Here is a 27,174-nt window from a genome sequence, read left to right on the forward strand (position 1 = left end):
TTAAAGAATGTTGTTGATTTTTCAGTGTTTGTGCAGCTACAGTAGATCTGACCTAAAACTCATTTAAATGAAAGACATCTATTGAATCCACGGGCTTTGGGGCATAAACCAGTCAGCCTTTCACTGACTCACTGAAATGCTGTAGTCAGATATATGATTCATGTTTCCTTCCAATGCCTCGGACTTGAATGTGGTTATTCAAGGAGTTAGTAATCACAAGGCCAGTATTTTATAAGCTTTGAATTTTATAAGAATGCAGATAGATCAACTCAGTACTGTTCTTTCTGAACAGAATGATTTTTTTTAACAGTGCAATTCAGCCTCAAAACAGAAATGAAAGAGAAAAATCAAAAAAAGACAACGTAAAAGCTGTGTTAAAATTGCGGTTCAAAACTGGAACCTTCAAGTATAAGCATTCACAATCATTGATATTGGGAAAACAAGACAGCTAGATAAGGTGTTAGTTTGCAACCACAGATAACAAAAAAGTTAAAGGGATTTAGAACAAATCTATGGATCAGGTTTTTTATTACATTGATATAATTGAGATTGTCATTAGGCTTCATTAGAATCACTAGCTAGAGTTGTATAAAGTGGCAGCAGGTTTGATAAATGTGGTTGTAGACTATTTTGAATCAAGTATAAAAATAAAGATATGTAGGGAAAAAAAACCCCACAAAACACCAGGATGAAAATCTCAACTGTATAAAAGGCTCTCATTAATTTCAAGAAAGAACAAGTGGAGAATTTATCTAGTTATCACTGTATGAGGATGAGTACCAGTGAAGAAACACAGACATCTACTTGCTGATTACTGATTTATCACTTTCTCTCCCTCCAGTTTACTAGAAAGTAGAAGAGGAAAAGACATTAACATATTTTTCTAGTGATTTTTCGTTAATATTCTTTTGTGTATTCACTAACGAAATTTAGTAAATAATGCAAACTAATATAAAAAGAAATATTTCCTACATTTAATTAAGGGCAATACATTTTAGAATATGGATCCATTTTTTCAGCAGGCCCCATCAATGACTACCATTATTACAAAGTAGTAACTTAAATAGGTGCAATTGAAGAGTTTCCTGTTGTTAAACTAAATCCTTATAATGAAAACATCAGTGGAGTCACACAACGTGTGTGATAACAATTGCCTTGAGAATTATTTCAGGACCCACAAAGGTCCTTCCTCTTGTGCCTGGCTTTGTAGAATTTCAGTGGAGTCCCCTTAACTCTATAGTTAGAGAATAAAGTTGAGTTACAGCAGCAGATAAGGAGACCTTCAAGTTTCTAGACCAGATTTCATTCCTTCCTTGGTAGACAGCTAATGTGAAGAATGATTGCCATCTATAAAGCCTCTAACTTGCCCCACCAAGATAAATAAAATGGGGAGCAATCAAAATTTTCAGGATACCCTTCACACTGTGTCATCCATGGTTAAATTACCTGTTTTCACCAGATTAAACTACACTTTAGTATATTTCTGAAAGAATGTGATAGAAATACACTGTATAGCCAGGATGCTATACAGGGTCCTGGCTGGTATTTTAACTGATATTAAAATACCAGTTTAATTTTAATTAAATTGGTATTGGGGGGACTGGTATTTTAGGCTTATATAAAGTAAATCTTTAACCTGACATTTTTTGTCAATCAGAGGAAGGAAATGATGAACCAAGAAATCTGTTTCTGCAATATGTCAGAAGATGAGCCCAAGGGAGAGAAGCATTAGTAGAAAAAGACTATTTGCCTTTGTCTCTTAGATATATACAAGCAGCATTGCTAGAGGACAATTTCATCCCCCTGTGAAGAAACCTGAGTGGAAAATTCATGTCACAATTAGCAGATTCTGTGAATTGTTTTGTAACCACTGGTAAAGTGCAATTGCTCAAGTTGCAGCAAAGGGAACTACACTTGATTGCATCATCCTTCCTTTGGAAAAAAGGGGGCTTTTTAATTCTATTTTCCTTGGAAATGTTGCAAAAAATTTTTCAACCCTATGGGTTGTGTGACAGGATCATTTCCAGATATCCCTTGTTTCAAGGCTACCCAGGGATGACTTGTCCTCTTGTGTCACTGACATGCAGTTTACAATCATTCTTGGTTTTAAGCAAATAGCATCACTGAAGACCAAACCTATCCTTAGCGATAGGTGTGTGTGTCACTGCCACGCCCCTCATCCCTAATCACCCAGATTGGTACTAGTGGAACTATGCCCTCAAGTCCTGTGTAGACTTTGTGCCCAAACTTCCTTCTTGGGAAGGAAAAGGGAGCAAGAGAGGAAAGGGCTGTCGCATTCCTAGATCTTGCTTCAAAAAGGAGACAGGGTGTAGTTGAGGTATGGAGCTGGACCTGAGCGCTCAGAAACATTGAGGTGGCCAGTATAAATACAATCCCATAGTCTGGAGGATAGTGACCCGAGCATACTAGTTACACGATTCTTAAAGATAGGATAAAAATGTGATTTTTTTTTTTCATTGTCTACTACATTAATGGACTATTAGTGCCCTTTCTGTCAGTTCTGCATGCTCAGTGCAACTGGGAATTACAAAATAGTCCCCAATTTTTTAATTCAATGGAGAATTTGTGAAATCTATTATCACTACTAATACAGTAGAATCTAAAGATTCCGATTGCCTTATTTTGCTGTATATTTTCCACCAAAAATGTGTAGTTTGAAGAAAAGAAGCTGAAAAATTATATACATGTGTGTACATATACATTATACATACCAAATGTTATTTCTTTTTTTGTTGATGAGGAACTGAAGAACAGAGGGAGGCAGTAACTAGACGAAGTGTACATATAAAAATCAAAATATTGGCCTTTCCAGTTCTATGGCTTCAATGCCACCCTGTTGATTCTCCCTAAAATATGCAAGAGCATGGCACTGTCCCAGATGAATTACGATTTGGCATTCTCCACAGGAGATCACTGCCAGATGCTGTGTCCCTCCACCACCAGTCAGCATGCAGGAATCATAGTGCTTAGAGAGGCCAGCTGTGTGAATCAAGTTTTGGTAGTTCTCTGGTGAGGTCTGTATTGTCTACCTCAAACTCAAGTCAACACAGAATGCTTTTACTAACAGATCCTAGCTGCATACACAGGAAAAATCCAAAGTCAGAACAGCCTCAGTGGTGGCTCCCAACCCTTGGATTTGCTCCACTGACAACCTGCTATAGCCCTACAGGCGAGCAGACTGTATCTGCCACGCTCAGACAGCAAGAGTTGGAAGTCACCGATCATCACAGGCAGCCATATGCCTTTGTACTGATGGAAAGGGATCGGAGGAGCTTTGTTTCAAGGACAGCGAGGATTTTTTTAATAGACAGCACCTTTCCTGTGCCATTTGGTGTTGTTTTGTTGTTTTAAAGTAAGAAGGAGGGTTTCTATCTATGCAGAAAAAGTAACCTTAGACTAAAATGGCCGAAATGGTTTTATGTGAGTAGGTATCTGACAGCTTTGCTTTGTAGTAGGCTATGCAAAGAGTATGAAGGTTACAGAAGAGGACAGAAAGAATGTTAACAGGGAAATTAATAATTTTATGAGTTTTACAAAAGGGCTTGGGCTGTAATGATAGTATGCACTGTGATATGCAGTACCTACTAAAAGTCATACTTAATGGTTAAGAGTAGATAATATTTAGCATTTATATAGTGCTCCACAGTTTCAAAGAACTATGCAAACATAAATTAATTAATCCTCAGGATTTTAAGATCTCTATTTAGATAGGTAGATTCCTCTTAGAAAGTTCTGTGTATCACAGCTGATTACATCTACTTACAAAATAGGACAAACAACAGCAATAATATCACTGCTACTTTAATTACTTAAGCACCATTATCCCTCTTCTGATCATGGAAAAGCTGACATTTAACTATCAGGAAATTTCTGTGAGGCTTGTCAATGACCAAGCTGAAATTAAATTTTAGGACTGGCCTGTCTTTTGACTCTTATTTTCTGCCTGCTAAATAAATCTAAGCAACAATATGGTTTAGTGATATCAGATAGACAAATATATTTAAATTAAAAAGTTCACAGTGATGATATTTCTATTCTCATAACATTTCCATCATAATAGTGTGGTTCGGCGGTATTTGTTGGAAGCCTATATCATAAGCAATTTTGGGGTATGGAAAAAGCATTCATCATAATAGGGTCAGATTCTGACCACAGTCAAAGAACAGATCAGTTTCACAGCACCTACTAATTTACCTGTTTGGTGCTTTTTAGAAGCTCTTTCCTTATTATCCATCTTCTAAACTTTTCAAACACAGCTAACACATATGGCTGCAATAAAGTCTGACATGACGCAGAGATGTCCACCAGAGCCTGCAGAGATCCTGTAATAACATTGATCCCACTTAGGAGTTAACTCAGAGGCCTGATGATAATTAAAAATGTCAACATCATTAAATATTTCATTTCTCAAATACGAATGAAGAGGTTGAGTCACATATTTGCATAATTTACATAACAGCCATCTAATTTTGATGATTGAATTGATGACACCTGGGATGTCTAAGCTTTGGGGTTTTTTCTCTGTAGTCCATAAAGAGTCAGTCCCAGAGAACTTTTCAGATCCTATCAGTGTATTGAAGCTCCACTACAGGTATTCGAATCCAAAAATCTGAAAGAACACAAACAATCTTATAGTGGTTATTCACATCACTTGTTTTAAGCGTGATGGCAGCTGATATGGATGGAGCGCAGAGAGCTTTTCTCACTTTATTGTTCTCACCTGACTCCTGCTAGGAAGATAAATGGCAATGTTGTCAATCAAAAATATTTTAATATTAAGTTTTCTCTCTCAAGTGGGACTAAATGGTATTACAGCATTGCATCAATTACCTTATTACAACCTAGCTTTTAAGAACAGTAAATTGGGTTTTCAAAAAGGAACTCCTCAGTTCAACAGAAACAAACTATCATTAATAGTGCAGCCAGGTAACTTCCTGTTTTACTTTATTGCATCACTAATTTTCAAAAAAATGTCCCATTTGTGAACTAGAAATAGCCAAGGAGCGGAGTCAAGAAGATTCTTCATGGTGTGGGTAACTTAGTTAAATCTGTTAAATCTTACAAGTTTGCATTATAAATGTGTTTCTGGCATTAGCAGCTGTGGTTTGGGGTTGTTTGGGTTTGGGGTTTATTTTGCAATTTATTTTTGCATTAATCTTATAACATATAGACCTAGATTTTTGTTATTAGGTAGTAAATTGCTTTGCCACAGTAGCTCTAAAAAGTTAAAAACCAAAATGGCCTAGGATAAAATCTTGACTCATGGGAAATTTGGCTGTCATGGGACAAGAGGGGAGGTCTTCTCGTGAATTAATAAATAGCTTAAATAGCAGGATTAAGTGATCAGCTTCAACAAAAGTAGAGGTTTAACAGTGGAGTCCCTCAGGGAGCTCTGCTGGGATATCTACGGCTCAACATAAATGATCTAGGAAAGGTAGTGAATAATGAGGTGACTAAGTGTTCTGATGATACAAAATTCTTCAAAATAACAATGATGAAACTGACTGCTAAGAGCTGCAGTGGATTTCAGGGTACTGATCAACTACGGGACAAGGAGCAAGGGAACATTACTGTTGATAAACGTAAGGTAATGTACATGAGGGAAAAAAATCATTAGAAATACACAGTGCTGGTCACTAAACAAGCCGTTGTCGTTCAGAAGAGAGGTTCAATTGTCATTGTCCATAATCCTACAAAAGCATTACTACCCCAATACTCAGTGACAGTCAAAGGCAAAGTAGAACGATACGAAAAAGAAACAGCTAAGAAAAGGAAAAGGGAGTAAAAGAGACCATCATTGTAGCATCACATACAGACATGGCGTAGTCACATCCTGAATTACCGATTCATTCCAGTCTCCTCAACTGAAAAACAAGACTGCCAAAAATGGGGCGTGGAGGGTAAAGAGAAACAAAGGTGTGGATTGCTTTCAATACTAAACAGACCCTGACACATTGCCTTGGCAAAGTTAACTCCTAGGTATTTAAAATCATGAACAGACAACAAAGAATGATTATTTATGGTTTTTCATGACAGAATTAAGAAACATGAAGTTAGTAGACAGAAGCATTAATGCAAAAGTACATAATTTTTCAGCACAACGAATATCTTGTGGAGTTCATGTTGAGGAGTTCATTGCCATACAATGCTTTGTATCTGAAATGGTTTTGAAATCAGACTAGCTTGCATCACAGAAAAGAAGCCCTGGCAGGCTACTTTTGCAATGCTAAATTACAGCCTCTAGCTCACACACAGGGTGACGAAAGGCAGAAGAAAAACCCAGAGACGTGTCACTCTGTCCTTTCTTATGTGTCAGAAGCAGAAATATTGGCTAGATGAAAAGTTTTAGTCAAAGTGTTTGTTTTTATGATCTTGGGTGGTTTATTTCTTATTATAGCTCTTCTGCTTCTCATCTGTGAAATGGGGCTAAAAATACATACCACCCTTACTTTGGAAGCACGTTATGATTTGAGATTTTCTGTAATGTCCTTAAAGGTTTTTAAGGTACACAGGTTGCAGGCTCTAGTTTTGATTGCAAAAATACTCTGACATTTGCTTATGATTAAATGATTTAAAATGTCTTCTAAATAATGTGAAGACAGTTTAATCTAGTTAGAGTGACTTCTAAGGAGGAATAACATTGGATGGAAACCATATTGGCATGTTCATTCAACACTTCATCCATTTGTATTTATTGAGGGGAGGGCTGTTCATGTTCTCTTTGGGCCAGCCTATAGCTACATACGCAGAAATCTGTAGAATCACAACTCAACTGCATTTTAATATAAATAAATGGCTAGCATTCCACTTTTCCTAAAGAATAGAAGCTCAGGTGTTTTTCAGACTCCCATTTCTCTGTCTTTAGCAAAGGTGTAATGGATCCTGGTCACACGGTCTCAAAGACACTTTTTGCTGCTGGAGCACCTGTAGCATTTTCCACTGCCTCTTTTTGCAGCACTTGCTGAAATACTAAGTCTGTCTTGAGTGCTCTTTTCTGACTTGCCTACTAATGAAGGAGGTGGGGAAAGATGCCATAGTGTCTATTACTTTGCATGCAAGAACCACTTTCAAGTGAATGGTGCCTTGACCTGTGAAAGTAAGATGTCCATATTCCCTATAAAGAGTGATTGTTGCAATCTTGTTCACATGTATTCATCTCTGTTAAACGTTCTGCTTCTTCTGAAATTTACTCTCTTGGCAGCTTGAAGGCCATTGAACAAAGAATTTTCCTAATATTTCATAATTACACAAACACCTGTGATGAGCAACCTTGTACTGAGCTACTCAGAATTTTTTCAGGGGTTCAACAATGCTCAGCACTCCTCAGCTGTGATTTGATGGTCTAATGGCTGAGCATAGGGTACAATGAAGTACAGATGGGAATTCTAGATCAAAGACTTTTAAAGAAAAGTGCCTAGATATACTTGTAGCACATTATTAATTTTTATACAGTTGTACAACATGCTATGCAACGTAAAACTGCTTGTCTTCACTGTAACAGCAAAACAAGAACTACACAGAGCGTCATCTGCAGGTGTTCACTTCAGAACAGATTATATAAAAAATATAATGGATTATTTGTTTGACTTAATATATAAATGCCACCTTGCACAGTACTGTATACAAAGTGTCTTTTTAGAGATTTTTATTCCCTTTTCCATATTGCTCAGCTGGCTTCTGGAACCCATAAAATCTTGCTTAGAGTCATACAAACTTTAGAGTCTCCAAATCTCAAAGCTATTCTTTACTAAAAAGTTCCTAGTTGTACACTCTTTTGTGAAGTCATCTTTGAAAATGTAAATATCCAACACTGGATTTGAAAATTCATCACAATGATTTTTCAGAACGTCTTGAATGATTCACTCTGTCTTCAGCCACCAAATACAGTTGATTTTTAGATGGGCAGTAACTCTTTCCCCACATCTGAACTTCTTTCTAAAACTTGATAGGATGTTGAACAGCTTAACGTATTAGTATATTCTCATTTTTTCTTATATCAATATTATCTGGTACCATCAGCACAGACAATTCAAACACTTTTAAAGATATTAACATGGGACATCTCTTTCTCTTCACCCCAGTTTATAGCTTCTCCTTTTTTTAGTGTGGTTCAAACTGCATGAAAATCTAAGTCTACTAAAGAATTTATATTATACATTGTGATTATTTAAAGAACTAGACCTTTAAATTTAGTATCAATGTCATTTTTTTCAGAGCAATGTTAGTACTGGAAGTCAGAACCTTCAAAATTCTTATAACATTAAAGCAACTAAAATCTAGTGTATTGGCATATAGTCACTGACCTGGACTTGGAGTGGAATTGGAGAGATTACACAACAATAGTTACATTTCTACATTCAATCATGTTAACATTTGTGTAAGAATATCTATAATTATAAGAGAAATCAAAAGAATGGTCAAAGTCAGACCATCCTGCCACTAGATTAAAAGGCCAAAAAATGAGTGATACTTACAAATGAGTACTCTTACAGCCTCCAACACCACAAAGTAGTCCTAATGCTGAGGTGGTCCCTTTGTACTTAGCAGCTTTCATTTGATTTTTCTCCCCCAGATTTGTCCAGGTTTTTTTTTGAATCCATGTAAACATTTAGCAATCACTTTTAGAAAAAAAAAGTGTCATTACAAAGACTAGAGGTTTGGCTTAATTTTCTCTGTCTTGTTTTTTAATCTGTTTAGTAAACAATCTGTCTACTACAAAGCATGGGGACAGAGAATATCATTACAAAACAACAAGCTGTTAAACTATGAGCCTGACAAGGGATTAATTCCTTTAAAAAATGCCAAAGGGTTGCAGAGGATTTTAACAGTTGGAAATTAAAGAATGATGGAGTGGTAGCACCTCGGCCATGATCTACTTTGCCCCAGGAAGTGACCTGCGCAGAACAAACAGCAGTCAGGGAAGGGTGATATTTTTGCTAAAGCAAAAGATGTTTCCTTCTTTAAAAAGTTTCGTAATGTTTTCTTACACGCCTTCAGATCTCACAGAAGGTCTGCTATTCAACTGAAGTCAGCAAAATATTTCCTTTATGTACTCACTGTACTTAATAAAGACAGGTTTTGTTCATACATGTGGAGGAAATGGAGAAGGCACTTTTTTCCATTTTGTCCTACGTGTTTTCACAATTCCTTTTAGTTTCAGTATTCTCTCATGCATTTGGTTTTACTGTTCTCTGTGTACTTTACTCTTCATTGAAGTATTCAGTGCCTGTTTTAGATAGATACAACCCCCCTATAATATCTTTTATAATTCTCAAAAAATGTTCTGCAAACTTAAGGGTTTTTTTGCAATAGAACTGCTTAAAAGACATCTGTTGAAATTTTTTGAGTAAAAACATTGATAAAAGGTTACTGAGGTATAGATTTATCCTGGATCACCACACGTTTCCCACTTTTTTCAGTTTTAATTTGCACACATAGCACATTTCCCATTTCTTCCTCTGTGTGTGTACACACACCTATTCAACACAAAGCCTGAGATAAATAGTATCAATCACAGTGGTATCCAAAAAGAAGACTAAGCAATGCGCAATATTAGAATTTGTTTTACGTTTTTTTTAAGTATGTGACCAAAAGGGATTCTGTTTTAAAATGTAGATTTGCAAAGCACAAAATTACAGTGCACTAGAAATTTTATGCCACTGACCTACAAATTATATTCTTTACAAATTAATATAGCAGTTAACAAATTTATCTGACACTTAATTTTCTTGAAATGTGTTTTGTTTACCTTTTACATTTCCTAATGATAGTAAAATTGATTTGCTTTTTAGGGGTTGGGAAACATGTGGTGATCCAGGATAAATCTAAACTATAAAAGATATTATTTGTTTTTAAAAAATGTTGTAAGTAATAAGCTGAAATGAAAAAGATGTGCTAAATTTTGAAACTTTTGTTCCTCCCCTTGGGCTTGACTAGAAGGCAATTATCAAGACAGACTTCTCCTGTCTTTGAGAGATTACCCACAAATTAATTCACATGTAACCTGTAATTACACTATAAAAGATGCAAGTTCTTCTTGTGCTCACATCAGGATTCTTTGAGTAAGAATCCTTCATTTTGTCCCTGATAGCTGTCTAGGTTTCTAGGGACAGTCACTTTCTGTTTCTTATCCATGGGAAAAAAAATATAATGGTTTATTAAGGGTGTTGCCAGACTTAACTAATATTTATGACGCTCTGAAATTTTTAGATGGAAGGAGATATGAAAAATTAATATTATAGACATCAAAGTGCTGGTGGACATTGTGTCTTTTTTTATTTTAAATAGTAGGCCTTTCTAACCTGACTGAAGGAAGGTGATGAAGCTGTTAGCAGCAGATGGAAAGAGACAAACAATAGTATGTAGAGGCAGTACAGCTTGTGCCGCATGCTTGCAGCACAGCTTGTTTCACAGCACTGAGGGAAAATAGGTCTCTTCTACATCTAAAAGCTCTTCAGTCCTTTTGTTGCAGTGTGCCAAATCTCCAAGAAAAAGAGATTGCCTAGGAAGAAATATGCTGGGGTGTGGGGGAAGCATACAAAAGTCAAACAGACAAAGATGAAGAGGACATCTAGATGACTTAACTATTCTGTAGAAAGAATATCCCAAATAAAACACCTAATTACTCTCTTGGAATTTGTATTTATAAATTTTGTCCAAAAAAAAAAAAATCTGGTCTCCTTGAAAACGGCACAAGGGTAAAAATAACACAAATTCAGGTACAGGGATAGAAAACTGGAGAAGTCGATGAAAAAAAAAATCGTATCACAAATTTTTTGGCCATAAAAACATAATTTGATCATAATTATCTTCTGAATCCCAAGCACAGATTTATAGCTAGTATCAATTTTTGCAAACTTTAGTCATGCTTTAACATCTCAAATTTCTTACCAACAGAGCTTGACGAACTAAAATTAAAGTACTACACGAAATGAATTATGCACCTAACAGAGTCTTGCATAACTTGGCAGATATTTGTGTAAATCAGATCTATTGAACACAGACCTATATTAATTTCTCATGAGGACATATACACAAATTAAATAATTTGATCTCATTAAAAGTATTATTCCACAATAAAAATATATAGACACTTCATATTTCAAAAGGTAATAAAATCCTCCTTACAAAGTCTACTCTGAAACTCGAAGTTTAGAAACTTGAATTTGATATAAATGTCCTTGCTGAATCACCATTAAAATATTACTAACTCTCATTCAGGGGTTCAAACATATTCTGACTTTTAACACACAGTCTCCACCGCACCATTTCAGGTCACGACACACTGATTTACTTCATTTCTGTAAGCAATGTTTAGGCAAGTAGAATGAAATCTAAAAGCAGTCATCCTCTCATAAGATGCATTTGAAGAGATTGAAGAACTGGAACAGATCGCACCATGACTCGCTAGGAAAAACAGGAAAATTGTTTCTTTTAAGTGAAATTTCAGACAACGAACTAAGTTTACCTCTTTGGTGTAAATCAGACTTTCTGCAGAGTCCTTGTATTTAAAACCAGTAGAATTAAACAGTACAATTAACAACCTGATAAATAAAGCCTGCCTTTTCAGTGACCTTTGATTGATCAACACCTTTGACATATGTAACAAAGAAGCAGAATAACTAGTTTTAGAGAGGGTTTATATTTATGAAACAGATATATCCATTTTTTTATTAACTCTTATTCTACTGTATAAAATAAGAGAGAAAAGAACATGTGAAAAATTCAATCTATACAATGAAATTAAAAGCTCCTGTATTCTAAATTATCGATTATAATTATTAAAATAATTATTAATGTATTAATTTCCATTAAATTATTAACCACTTAATAAAGATTTTTAATAATTATCATTAGTAATCAAAGTATTAAATATTTATGTAAGTGTGTTTTGTTTCTTTTCCACACCTTTGCTAGACTGTATCACAATGGAATAACTCCTTGCAGAGAAGCAGAGGAGCAAATTACAAGTTCTAAATCAAATGAGATGATTATGAGGAAACACCAAACAGCAGATAGCATATGTTTGCATTTCTTAACTTCAAATTTTAAAAAAAGTTTAGAGTTTGGATTTTTTAAAATGATTATGAAACACCTAGTTAATCTGCACCATTTTTCAAATCATTGATTTCAAATCATTGATTTCAAATCACTGAGGAAACTATAATTCCCTTTCTAAAAATGAGGAAAACATGGGATAGTTTAGGAAGGATTTGCTGAACATCACCCATAGTATGGAAGAAGAAACAACCAAATATCGCTCACCATAAGTACCCATTCAAATTTTTTTTTTATTTTCGAGTATATTGCTTCTTCCAGTAAAGGATTATTTTCTTTTCCACGGAAGATTTGTTATTTGGAAACTGCATTATATCTGACTGTACTGTGACCATGGTTCAGATTAAATATTAATTTAATCTGAATTGTAACCATGTGGCCATGGTTCAGATTAAATTTAAAAGAGATTATGTTGTACTGAAAGGAACTTAAAATGCAATTTTCGGTTTGGGGTTTTTTGTTTGTTTGTTTACAGGTCTAAAAACTCATTAGAAACAAGTACATGCTTAAGTGACTAAGGTGTATCTGGCTGCAGATATGGCAAATGGAAAGCTATACAAACTGGAAATTATGATGAATAGGCTTCTAAGCAGTGACATTTAAATCTCTTACGAGTGAATGGTATCTTTAGCAGTTACTAAGGGGTAGATCTTGGAGACAGCCTCCTAGTAATAAGTAAAACTTAATGAGAAAAGTTATTCATATGACTCGTATCCTTGTATTTCGGCATCACAGTCAAAATAAATTCATGTTTAAAATGCTTTACTAAATGACCTATGCATAGCACAGCTCAGTGTACTCTGCTTCTATCATCAAGGTGAAAAATTGCTAAAAAGTGAATTGCAAAAAGCAACTAGACTAACCTTTCCTTATAACTGTAAGCACAATAACAGCCGTTATCAACAGCCATTATCTTCTTTCATTAACACATTAATATTATTTACTATTTCTATGTATCACTATACAAAAATATTGGTTGTTTTATATTGGTTTGCTAGTGCAATGTTTATTCCCTATATCTTGAGTTACGATATCTAAGTGTATTTTGGTAGTATGCTGTATTTCATCTATGCAGTAAAGGTACTTTATTGAAAGCATATATAAACTTTATTTCTTTTGTTGGTTATGGCTTTACAAATAGTTGAAATAAAACTTAGAACCTGAATTTTAGTTGTATATGCATAGTTCTTCCGTTATTTTCCTTTCTATTTCAGCATTTTCACTTGTTCAAGTTACTACAGGAGGCGGATGTAATGAGACAATGCTAAGGTAAAAGAAAGGAAGAAAATTGAAATTAATTGAATAACAGTTCGCTGTTTATTAAGGAACCACAAATGGGCATGTTTTATTTTAAAGCAAATTTTTAGATTATTTGCAAGAGTTACAATCATTCAGTAGTAGGAAGTTAATACAGAAGGAATCTAGATGCTGTTTAACCTATGAAGACTTAAACTATTCACACTGCAAAACAAATCTGTGTTTATAGTCAACCCTTCTAGAATTCTCTTCCTGAAGTTCATAAGGAATCACAGGATGAAAATGTAAACCCTCAGGTGTGTCAAAGACCTTCTAAGCAATGCTGTAATGTCAGATTGCATTTTCAAACTAAGTTTGTTTGTTTAGCCCTTACAGTTTAAACCTAGTAGAGATATATAACTTCACAGAAGTAAAATACATGAGAACTTTTCACAGTGAGGCAATTTGATTCATACAGTAGTAATATTTACTTCCACTGAAATATATTGATCCTCTGCATTTTAGCTTCTTTGATATGTTTGCTGATTCAGGAATCAGCTATTACACAATTTATCACTCACAGTTATGATTTTCAAAGCTGCTGAGGAGATTTAGTCATGTTTAGGTCCCTTCCATTGGGAAACTGAACATGTGAAGTTCCTTAAATAGCACTAGAACAAATTTAAAAAAAAAAATAAGTTATCGATGCTTCGTTTATACATGCAACATTCCAAACAAACAAAAGATATAGCTAGAGGCAGGCTATCACATTCTCATATGCACTTTCATGCGTAAGCGTATGTATATTTGTACATATACATTACTCTTCTATACAACTGTATTTTTTTTTAATCATATAAAGGATTACTTCCTATCTACTATAATATAGTTATACATTCCTGAATAGTTGGGTTATTTTTCAATTAAACCTTTCAATGGTATGCAGGCATAAATAGTTATTGGATTACTGAAGTAAGTTTCAGAGTGTTGTAAGCTTCGGAGTGTTGAAGTGAAAAAAAAATAAACGGACTCTTTCTATTAAAGACATGAACCAGAGTTTGCAAAATCAGCAGCAGTTTTACTGCCAGGTGTGTAGCTGCAAGGCCTCAGGTGCTACTATATTACAATTGCACTTTTAAAACATTGATGTGTGAATTACTTTGAACGGATCATCAGGATAACAAAGTGGAGTTTGACTATCCTGCGGATAAGTGGCACATGTAACAAAATCAATAACACAGTGAGTTTCATTTTACGTGATTTATTTTTGCAGTACTATCAGCAATTGTTCAAACACTATGGTTTCCAGAAGGGCCACTTACAGTAAGGACGACTAGCTATGCTGCCGTGAACAAGTACTGAGTGTATTTGACTCTCCAAACTCAAAAAGCAATTAGTCTAACGAATTAGCCTAAATGGTGAACAATTAGATTAGATTAGATTAAATAAAGAGAATAAACAGAAAATTAATGTGACTTGCAATCTGCTATGGCAAGATCAAAAACAAAGGATAAAATAATATATATAATATTTTTCTTATTCTTCAAATATTTTCAGTTTTTAAAAAATCTTATTTATCACTAGAATAAAATCAAGACACTTTCAAAAAGAAAATTTACAGAGAATCCCATCCTAGATTAGCTTCAAATTTAGGCTATGCACCAAAAATATAGGTAATAAACAATGATATTTATCTCCCCTAACTTTAACCATCGAAATAAGACATGTAATCTAAGCTACTTGGCCAGACTTTTGGTTTTCACTAGAAATGCAGTGTGTTTGCACAATTCTCCCCACCCTTCAGATTTGGAAAATTACCTCCCTCCCCTGATTAGTAAAGGGACTCAAATTTAGCCATTTTACTTTTTATATAGGCTTTACTTCTTCAGCTTTCTTATTTACATTTTTCCTCATCATGAATTTCAGGGATGTTCCTCAAATTTTAATTATTTCAAGCTTGATTTTGTAGGTCATTAAAAATCCTGTCTCTGGAAAAATTGCTTCTGAACATTTCAGATAAGCCAGAGAGATCAATGATTCCTACTTTATGTATGGACTGGGCTACTGGATCCTAAGTTATAAACATATCTTCAATTCTCATTTTCCATGTTTTCATTAATGAGCCAAGAGTCAGCATGTTAACCAGAATATTAAGTTACTTTGCATGCACTGTTTTGAAATGTCTGAAAGTATAATCATAGACTGCTGTTATCTAGAAATTTGGAGAATTGTATCTGCCCATTTCTCAAGACCATCCCTGCATCCCAATTTATTTTTAGTTTCCAGGTATTACTGCTTATATAGTATTTATAACACTTTCTGGATGCCAGAACCAGTATAGAAATAAAAAACCTTCCATTTTTTCTTTAACAGTGTTTCCAACATTTTTTTCCCCCTAAATTACTTGAAGAGAGCGCTATGGAATGCAATGAACATGGGTGCACAAAACTGTGTTTCGAGAAAGTGATAAAAGTGAACCTACAGTAATAATCCTACAACAAATTTCCAATCAATAAATCACTTTTCTTCCCAGTAAGCACTAGCATTAAACTGGCAGAGCCTCTATAGGTGTTTGTTGTTTTTTATTTTTTTATTGTAACTGTAACCCTTTTAACTAAGATTTATTATTTGTTCTCAGTTGACCATTTATTCATCCATGTCAGTGGAGACAACATTTTAGTATGATCAGAAAATATCTTATATACAACAAATATGTAAAGATAATATAGTGAACCCCCCTCGTAGGTTAAAACATACTTCAACTATATCATAAAGCAGGGAGGGGAAGGTGTGAATGCAAGCAAAATGTGATTTGAGAAAATTTAACAACATGCAGAACTAAAGCACATGAAAGCAAAATAATAGGATAAAAAAGCGGGAAAATACTGGTGCCACAGAGTAATCTAGAGCAGAACAGAATAGTTGAGGTGGAAGGGACATACAGCGATGATCTGGTCCATCTGCCTGACCACTTCAGGATGACCAAAAGCTAAAGCATGTTATTAAGGGCATTTGCCAAATGCCTCTTAAACACTGACAGGCTTGGGGTATCAACCACCTGCCTAGGAAGCCTGTTCCAGTGTTTGATCACCCTCTCAGTAAAAAAATGCTTCCTAATGTCCAGTTTGAACTTCCCCTGGTACAGCTTTGAGCCATTCCCATGTGTCCTATCACTGGGCATCAGGGATATCACCACCTCCCTCTCCACTCCCCTTCCCAAGGAAGCTGTAGAGAGAGCAAAGAGGTAGCCCCTCAGCCTCCTTCTCTCCAATCTAGACAAACGCAGTGTGTGAGAAACCCAGTATCTCTAGCTAATAAATTTCTTTTAATCCCACCTAAGGCTTCTGATATAGGACATACTCTATATCAAGTCACACCAAAACTGGGATTTTTCTGCATGTGGTTGATTGAATATCAACAGGGTTTGGGGGGCATGTGGGGTTTTTGCATGGGGGGGTTGTTTATTCTTCTGTTTGTTTTTAAAGCCGGAAATTAAGAAGATTGTAGGCCAAATTTACTTGACCTGGAGTAAATGTGATAGGATAGCACTTCTGTGAAAAAAATCTTTCAGATGACTCGAACATTATTTGCCTTTGAACATATGTTCAGTTAAATAGAAAGTAGAAGGTGGATGATAATGTGTCCTTGGAATCACTCAATAACATTATTACTGGACTGTAGAATATTAAGATAAAAAAAGGCAAACAAAAAAACCCATGACAGCCTTTTTCATAATAGTGATCTTTTTTCTCTTTGGGCCAATTGCCCTTTCTTCCCCTCTCTGTCCTTCCCCAAAAGACATACTATGCAAAAAGATCGTGATACTATAATTTTATTCCAATTATGGGTTTTTTTTTTTTAGCACTTCTACATGATTAGCCTAAGGGGTGTTTTCACACATGGCATGAAAGGCAAATCCTACAAGGACAGTAACAAAAATAATGTGAATTTTGAGGATTCCATTTCCTTCATCTTGAAAGACAAATTTCTTACCCAAATACGAGTCACGTATCCATGACTTAAATTCATGTGGATCCTCACACGATTCTGCAAAGCCCAACAAAATTCATTTGAAAATCCAGTAATGCTGTTAAGTGATAGCAGCACAGTTCTCTGTCATATTATTTGCATCACGCAATCTTTTACAAATAGTAGAAAGAAAAACCAAAGGGCATCAGAAGTCTAAGGCTGTCTACACGTTAAACTCACATATTTTTTCATATAAAATATAAATGGATGCATATTTTATTACCCCATGATACAGCAAATGTGATTTCACATATGTAACTCTGCTTCTCGGTTTTTCTTACATAAAAATGAGTATTTATTTCCTCTACTGAGTTAGCGTTTGTTTTTTTTTTAAAATAATATTTCTGATAATCCCAGTCTTTGTCTACCTATCTAGCTATTTATTTATGAAAGAATTTATAGTCATGTTATTGTTTCTTTCTCTAGCTGGATTTATAATTTGTTCACAAATTTGTAGTTTGTGGAAGCAAGGAAACACTTAGAAGAAAACTAAATGGCAATAGACATGTCTTCCACAACTAAGAAGTTGTCAAAAATCTGTAAAAATGTAAATCTCAAAAAGTGGCCACTCCTTACTGTCAAAATCATCAGAATATATTCCACTTCCAAGCAGATTTGGGTTTTTTTTTTTGCATGCGTGTGTGTGTTTGTTGTTTTTTTTTTATTTTAAGCATAACATTTCTTCTTTGTTTGAAGATTTGAGGTCATTTTCAGAAAAGACATGGCTGATGTAGAAAACAGGCTCTAATTCTCTGAATTCAGGATCTCTTGAAATGAAGGAATTGGCAGTAGGTATAGAAATAGCCCTTGTTTTTCCTGTACTTCAGCCCAAAAATTCTATAGCAGCATTACTACATATGTTTTTCATGACTGAACCTGTTTTCAATGAGGTATGTACTGAAATATTCTCACACTACTCCAGTGAAAGGAGAATTGGCAGTTAAAAATGCACCTGGAATTCAGAATGCTTACCTTTTTGGAAATAAAGAAAAGAAAACTTGATATTATGATTAATCCAATATTATGCAACTTTGATAAATTTGATATAGAGATGTACATGCTGCTAAAACTATGCTTCCAATTCATTATCCAATATACTGTGGCCGTAAGGTTATGATGCAGCATGAAGAAGGAAGTCAGTATCGCTGGCTCTGGGTGAATGCATTGAATGATGTCGTTCCCTGTAGAAGGCAAAATGCCAGAATACAAAACCTCTTATTTCTGGGAGAATAGTAGCACATTTGTCCAGGTTAATTGCTAGCAAACTGGTTTACTTTTATGTTTCCTGTCATGCAACAGATTAATTCCCTGCCTCAAGCAGACGCAGAAGCCTTCAGAGAGAATCACATAAATGAGTGGCTGAAGCAGGAAATAAATGCCCAAGATAGAGAAAGTTTACAAAGCAATGGAAACTTTGCAGGAGTAAATCATGTGGTTCAGATAATCTATGACTCATTTTAGCATCTGTATTAAGGTTGGAGGAGGCTTGTTCAATTACGAGGAACAGAAAGTTGGAATGCATCGGTCAACTAATAAAAATAATATGGGTGAGAGTCCTTCTAACCACTCAATATATTCAGAATTCCTCATCGCTGAAAATACATTATTTTGTTATAGAATTCAAGAAATGATAAAACAGTGAGACTGAAAAGAGCCTCTTTCTCCCAAAAACTAGCAGTCAAATTTCACCTTCAGGAATAGTTACCAAAATAAGAGAGCACTCATGATATTTAAAGATTATTAAAAGACTATTATTCTATCAGTATTAAACTTTCAAAAAATATTTCTTTTTTGAATACTTGCCTTGGAGAAGAAAGCGCTGCTAATGCTCTAGAAGTACAAGCCTGTAGGAAATAACACAGGGTCCTACACTGTAAAATTGTATATATAAATGTATAAAGCATGACATGTTGTAGCAACACTTCAGCAAAGCTTTTGACACAGTCTCCCACAGCATCCTCACAGGGAAGCTTAGGAAGTGTGGGCTTGATGAATGGACAGTAAGGTGGATAGATAACTGGTTGAAAGACAGAGTTCAGAGGGTTGTGATTAGGGGCACAGAGTCTAGTTGGAGGTCAGTGACGAGTGGTGTTCCCCAGGGGTCAGTACTGGGTCCAGTCCTCTTCAATATATTCATCAGTGACCTGGATGAGGGGATAGAGTGCACCCTCAGCAAGTTCGCTGATGACACAAAGCTGGGGGAGCGGGGGGTGGCTGACACACCGGAAGGCTGTGCCGCCATACAGAGACCTGGACAGGTTGGATATTTGGGCAGAGAGGAACCTTATGAAATTCAACAAGGGCAAGTGTAGGGTGCTGCACCTGGGGAGGAATAACCCCATGCACCAGCACAGGTTGGGGACTGACGTGCTGGAGAGCAGCTCAGCTGAAAGAGACCTGGGAGTCCTGGTGGACAACAGGATGACCATGAGCCAGCAATGTGCCCTCGTGGCCAAGAAGGCTAATGGCATCCTGGGCTGCATCAAGAGGAGTGTGGCCAGCAGGTCAAGGGAGGTCATCCTCCCCCTCTACTCTGCCTTGGTGAGGCCGCACCTGGAGTACTGTGTCCAGTTCTGGGCTCCCCAGTTCAAGGACAGGGAACTGCTGGAGAGGGTGCAGCAGATGGCTACCAAGATGATTAGGGGACTGGAACACCTCTCTTATGAAGAAAGGCTGAGGAATTTGGGTCTCTTCAGTCTGGAAAAAAGACGGCTGAGGGGGGATCTTATCAATGCTTATAAATACTTAAAGGGTGGGTGTCAGGAGGATGGGGACAGGATCTTTTCAGTGGTGCCCGGGGACAGGACAGGAGCTAATGGGCACAAACTTGAACATAGGAAGTTCCATCTCAACATGAGGAAAAACTTCTTTCCTTTGAGGGTGGCAGAGCCCTGGAACAGGCTGCCCAGAGAGGGTGTGGAGCCTCCGTCTCTGGAGACATTCAAAACCCGCCTGGATGCGTTCCTGGGCAACCTGCTCTACATGAACATGCTCTGGCAGGGGGGTTGGACTAGGCGATCTCCAGAAGTCCCTTCCAACCCCTACCGTTCTGTGATTCTGTAATTCTGTGAAAGTGAAAGCTGAGGGAATCTCTACAGAGGAAAAAAACAGAGACAGAATTAAAAAAAAAAAAAAACAACACACCACTTTTGATAAATGAGGACATTTATTTTTTGAGTTAAATTGAATGCAAACTTCTTGGGCTTAGATGCGCTACTCTTAAAACATAAGAACTTTCAGGCTCAAAAAGGACCATGATCCATTCACAGCAACTGCTAGCCTGTTCTTATGTATTCATTTTAGCTGCTGTAAAGAGCTGACTATATAGGGACAGACTAGGTATAAACTCTCCATTAATTCCGTACTTCAAAGCTGTAAGCAGTTTCATGCTACCCTTCTCACTGTTCTTTTATTTGAGTGGAAAGGCAAATTAGAGTAGCCACACTGCTAGATTATCTTTTGTTGGGCTGTCTGCAGGAAATCTCTTAAAATACTAGAGTATTTTAAAGGACTGAAGTCCTTTGCTATCTCTTGCCATGCACCCCAAATGAGCAAATGTCCCTTCTTAAAAGCTGCTATCATAGCCATGAGCTGACCTTAGAAATTATATGAATAAAACACTCATTAAAAAACAAGCTTCCTATATGTAGCTTTCACTTTTACAGTAAACTTGCTATAATATTGGAGCTGTCAAAGTTGCCTGACTTCAGATTCCTCGTCCCGTTAATGCTCCACTTCTTGTAAACAATAAGTAAAGCTTAGTATTATGAATGAAAGAATACTTATAATGCAGACTTAATGTTGGCATTGCATTTCCATTAGGAACAGTCTTCCAAAGATATCCCTTTTTAGAAAAACTAGCATACAAAAAGCATAAAACATGAAGACCTTTTTTTAAGTCAAACTGCTACCAAACTGCTGAAAGATAGCTCCTATAATGAATTCCCATCTAAATCCATGCTGACATTTTTTAAATCGAATGCCACAATTTCACCTAAACAAAATTTAATGTATTATTCATTAACCTAGGTATCAACAAGCAATAACTTTAGAAAAAATTAGCAGCTTCAGTAGGACTTCTGTCAGAACTTGAGTTATCAGTAATCCTTGTGATAGAGGGAAGGAAAAAAATTTGAAAGACGTTCTGGCTAACCATGAAGCAATTTGATCTAATATAAAAGCGCTTGGGTACAACTGAAGAACAATTCCATTCATCCTGCTAATAGAAACAGACTAGATTTTCATCCATATCTGTGGTAAGGGCATGAAATAGATGAAAAAGTCTTAGAGAAGGTCATAGTCATGAACAGACAATGAAGCAAAACCACTGTCTTCAGAGGGTTGAGGATTTCTGTAATAATGAAAAACTGGCAGCTGGGTTTGTGCTATGAGAGACAAAAGGGCTTGTGTGGGTAGGAAATAAAAGTGGGGAATAACGGCCTGAAGACAAAAGTTTGCTGAATACTGATTTATCAGAAATCGATCACTTCCATTGTTACCTCAAGGCTGTCATCTACCTGCAAAGCATATAGTATTTACCTACGTGAGAATGTTTACCACAGAAACCATTAATTCAGAAACGCTCTTAGAAAAAACAGGGAGCCAGTGTTCAGCTGTTCAGGTATATCTGGGAAGTACTTATGCCTTTCTCATGTGAAATAAGAGGAGCTTCTGCTGCTAACTAAATAATTTCTTTCAACGTTTTCAAAAAACTTAGACTGTAATCTTGCGGTGAGTCCTCGCGAAAGAATATGAAGTATGCCGCTAGTCAGTAAGAAAACAGTAACAGAACAGAGTCTAAACTAGCACAGGAAAAATCCAGAGTGAACTTTGGATTATAGGGTTCGATAGATGCTACATTGAGAGGCAAAAAAGAAAACGAAGTGGGTAAGAACAAAGTGGAATAATACAGAACTGGGCTATAGAAAAGACAGAAGTGAATAGAACATACTTATTTTGTTGAAAGGAAGCTAAAGAGCTTTTATCCACAATGAGTAAACAAGATGCAGGAAGAGGGGATAAAGAGAATATGGAAGTCCTGGATGAGGAACTAAAACAAAAATTGTTAAAAGAAAAAAATAGCATGGTCTTTCCTCCTCTCATTTCTTGTGAACATTTTCATGCTACCAGTTTACATCTTCTGTTGCATATTTTTCCCCTCAAACATAAAGCCCTGAATTAAAGAAGAATAATATTTCAACACAAAAATTTTTCGTAATCGAGATGAAGAGAGGGCAAGTACAATAGGCTTGAGCTATATTTTGCTTGAGAGATAATAAAAACAACCTAAAGCAAACAGCCTTGATTCAGCAAAGCTGAAAAGTGGGTATTTATTAAGTTCCTTCAGAATTCAATAAAACTTTTCTGTATTTATTTATGATTTCTGTATAATTTGCGTATGCTAGCATATGCTCTAGAAAGTTCAGAATAGAGTTTGGGTTCTGAAATGATGTACACACTTAAAAAAAACCCCAAACTCTGATGTCTTTGACATTTTTAGGTTTATAATTATGTCTATAAAAATTAGAGAAATGAGAGAAATCATAGAAACACAGATATGAGGAAATGAAGAGTTTCATTTGACCTGTACAATATCAACAGAAGTGCCAACTTTGCTTCTGTTTATAATGTAAAACTAACCAATATTTAAATAATGAAATGATAATATCATGTTTCCAATCTGTAATTGCACTTGAGCCATTGGAACCTTGAACGTCTGCTGGAGCAATGTTACACGATTTGACCTTTATTTGATATCTGAAAAAAATGTATGTGCAGGATAACAGAATCAGGGAAGAAAAAGAAAAGATACAATAAGCATACTGTACACTCATTCATTTGACAAAAACGACTATATTAAGGACTTGAATTAAATCCCTTCAAAAGAAAATCCACAGTTACACATTGGATTCTGAAATTCTCAATTTGCAACTAGGTCTAGAGTATTACATAGCAAGCGCTCTTAAAAAATGACAACACTATGCAACAAATAGCACAGAAGACTGATGGCAATTCTAAATTGACTATTAATAGAATTCTAAATAATGCATAGAATATGCTGTCTTGCACAAGCTGTCTGATAACTGTTAGGGAATGATAACTTGATTTCTTTTTACTAGTGCCAGTATTGATTCTTATTATTTTGTTTCCCTTTGAATGACTCTGATCTGCAATAATAAAATATATTTCTCATAGAGATTGAGATCATAACAATGTTCTTTTAAATAGTCAGGTAGAACAGGGGTAGTCTATAAACTGATGTACCCATCTACCAGCGGGACTGGTTACTCAAATGCACGTCAAAAGCAGTAATCAGGAGAATAATTATCAGCTACTGTCAGGAAACCACCAATCCTCAACCAGTCTCTATTAAACATGCCAGGTCAAAGTTTAGATGTGGTAAAAGAGTGATAATCGGAAAAATGGGCATTCACTATTAACTTAGTTTTCAATAAGTAAAGATCTTACAGACCTCAGTAACATATGCAGGTTTATGAAAATTAGTATTGGGACATGGCAGACAGATTGAATTTCATGTATCAAACGTATGTCATATTCTTACCAATGCATATCATCTCCAAATCCGGAAACTGGGGGCATAAGTATTATGTATAAATAGTGGTGATTTTTTTTGCCCCCACCAATTTATAAATATGTAAATACTTCTGACTCAAAAGAAACTGAATAGAAAGGATTATGTGGACTAACAGAATAGAAAAAAAAATAAATTAAGGAGACATCTATGGAATACATCAAATCTAAACGTGCAGGTAAATCATGAACTCAGAAACAAACCATAACTCAATATTATTTGACAAATTATCCGTCCAGGACAACCTTGAATGAGTTTGACACAGACTTGGGAAAAGCCTTCATAACTGTTTTAGGACCAGATCTACATCTGTCAACCAAGAACCTTGTCCAGAATTAGTTCAAGCAAACCTCTATGACATTTTAATAAGTATTAATTTGCTATACTGGGACATCTGTAATCAGGGACTTTCTCTGTATTCACAAAAGTTGGGATAAATCCATTATATGTGCTAAGCTAAAATATGTAACTTCAGCAAGTTAAATGCATGGGCTTTAACTAGAAAATAGTTTAGTTCATGATGTGAGCGTTTGTTCGTTTGTCTTAGTTTTTCCACAGGTTTCAGACTCTACTCCTAATTGAAAAGAGGAAAAAGAAGTAATCTCAATTATCATAAACAGACTTTTGAGGCAGAGTAGTCTAAATCTTTCCCTTAATGAAAAAAAAAAATATAAAGATTAATGTTTGTAACTTGATTTTGTGAAATATATATCATGATTTATGTCATATAGATGGTATTTTCATTACCAATTAACTGTTCTTCATGTTTAATGATGTCAGGTACTAGCAAGTATTCCAGCTCTAAACCACAGGTTTCCGTCATATTTAATTTCTTAGTTAATAGTAGTTCTAAGTTCATATTAAATTTCTTAGTTAAATTTTATAAATTCAAGCAAAAAGGATAAATGAACCAGAAACATTTTAGGCAAGATCTCCCATAGGTTTAACAAAGTCAACATGTAATCTGCTCATAAACAACAAAACCAAAAAATTAGTTTCTCAACTATTAAATACCAATGGGAAAAACTTATCATCTGAGATAAATGTTTCACAGCTTGGTCGTGCGTTTAGTATGACTCCAAATTAAAGTATTGTGGAATAATTACTAAATTGGCCAAGAATACAGAAGTACAGCATTGTTCACACATTAAGGAAAGTCATAAAATCAAGAGGCTTCTGCGGTAGAATACAGCCGCAGCTGGCACACGAAGAATGCAACATCTGTGATCCCCTGTACAAGGTTGTTTGCGAAACTACACGAGGGATGGAACGAAACGTGCTTGTTCCGTGGCCTTCCCTTGTGACGAATAGCAGATATGGGGATGAGATGGTACTACGGAACAGATAAGCAACCTACATGCTACCCGAGCTAACATTTCATCAAATGTTGATGAAATGCTGTCCTTTGTGCAAACTTTGCTCACTACAATGTACCAAAACACACCTCCATCCTGGAGGCTACCCGCCCCCAAGATGCAACCACTCCTCCTTGAGTACACTAATCATAATAAAAGTACATATGACTAAAGTCACTCAAACTCCACTTTGAAGATAAAAAAATAGTATAAAAATAGCCCGAGAGAGAGGGGTTATCAGGGAAGACACCACCGCAAAGAATTCCATCACTGATTTCTGGGATCAGTCGATGGGCTGAGCCTTTCTACACCCCCATCAGGACGCCTTTGGGTAAGACTTAGATTATACCGAGCGTTTCCTCAGGGACTTAGAAATTTCTCTAGAGACTCTCTTTTCTACATTTATAGCCAGGCTGTACTGTTTATAACTTTGTCACGCGTTTTATTTACTTAACAATATCTTTATTTGCACGTGCTTTGCAGACAGTGTATTTATCACGAGCAATCCTAAGAATCTATATATTTGTTGTTTAAATAAACTGCACTGTTTAAGTAGCTAGTCATTTCGGTTTCTCACTGAATGTGACCAAAGGCTCGAGAGTGGCCGTGCTAGTTCATGAGCACGACTAGACTGAAGATGCAGTCCACTATTAGTGTATCCAAATTGTAATAGTTTAATACACATTAAACGCGATTGGACTGATAGTGCTGAATTGGGCATCACCCAGAATTTAAACCTAGCCGCACCTAGCCTCCCACCTCAGTGAGGAGTGTTAGAACGCAAGGGAGTTTATCTTCTGCCAAAACCGCTTGGCCCCTTTTCACGCAACAAGTGTGTTTGCCTTGATTCACAAGTACTTAAACAAAGCAACCAAAGGAAGCATAGTAACCACTAGGCTATAACTTATTCCTACAACTACGTTTATTTCACTTTTTTTTAGTACTGGACCATGTATCAGCCATGTCTAGTTGCATTTTTAAGTAGAGAAAATGTTGTTCTATTTCCCAACCAATTACTCCTCACCTTCCATCCAAGCTTTGCTATGCATATGACTAGTATCCTCTCAAATGACTTCTTAAAAATTGAAGTCAGCATAATATAGAAAATGCAAGTGTTAGTGAATATATTATGTTAGATTTATTAAGACTCTCTAGGGTATATAACATTTCAAAATCTGCTTTTAACATTTAATTGGTGATATATGTTACAGGATTTCAATAAATATAGGAATTGTAAAACTGAAATCGTCACATTTATAAAATCATTTTATATTACTATCAGAATAACAGTCTAGAATACCTGTATCTATACTACCAGAATATCCCTCCCAGGTCCCCTCTTTTTTTTTTTTTTCTTTCTTTTTTTATTTTTAAAGGAAATGTAATGGAAACTTAAGACTTCACATTGTTTTGCTCTTTGGAAATATCAATTATTTCAGACTAAATATGCAGAAGTGTTTCAAAATGAAATATCACAGATAGGGATAAAGGACATTAGGCAGTTTTTAGCAATATAGACCCTGCCATCTTAAATGTGTGTTATTCTCTAAAGTGAAATTCTTTCAGACTTTTACAAAAGTTCACTCATTTTCCAAACACTTTGGTAGATAAACTTAGAAGAAAAAAATAGAAAATCAAAATAACTTTCACATGAAAAAAAATCGGGGCCGGGGGGGGAGGGAATCCTCCTTCATTCTTTACACTCTATTTGTGAATGATGCTGATACATTAAATACTTGACAAAATAAAAGGGAGAATAAAAGAGAGAGGAAAAGAAAGAAGGAAAGTAAAATTCAATGAGGCCCTAGTGTTCAAAGGCCATAAATCAGTTCCAGAAATCTATTGATTCTATACAGAACCCATCACATGCCTCTCTGCATCCGC

The sequence above is a fragment of the Chroicocephalus ridibundus genome, chromosome 1 (assembly GCF_963924245.1).
Source record: "Chroicocephalus ridibundus chromosome 1, bChrRid1.1, whole genome shotgun sequence".
NCBI classification, from domain to species: Eukaryota; Metazoa; Chordata; class Aves; order Charadriiformes; family Laridae; genus Chroicocephalus; species Chroicocephalus ridibundus.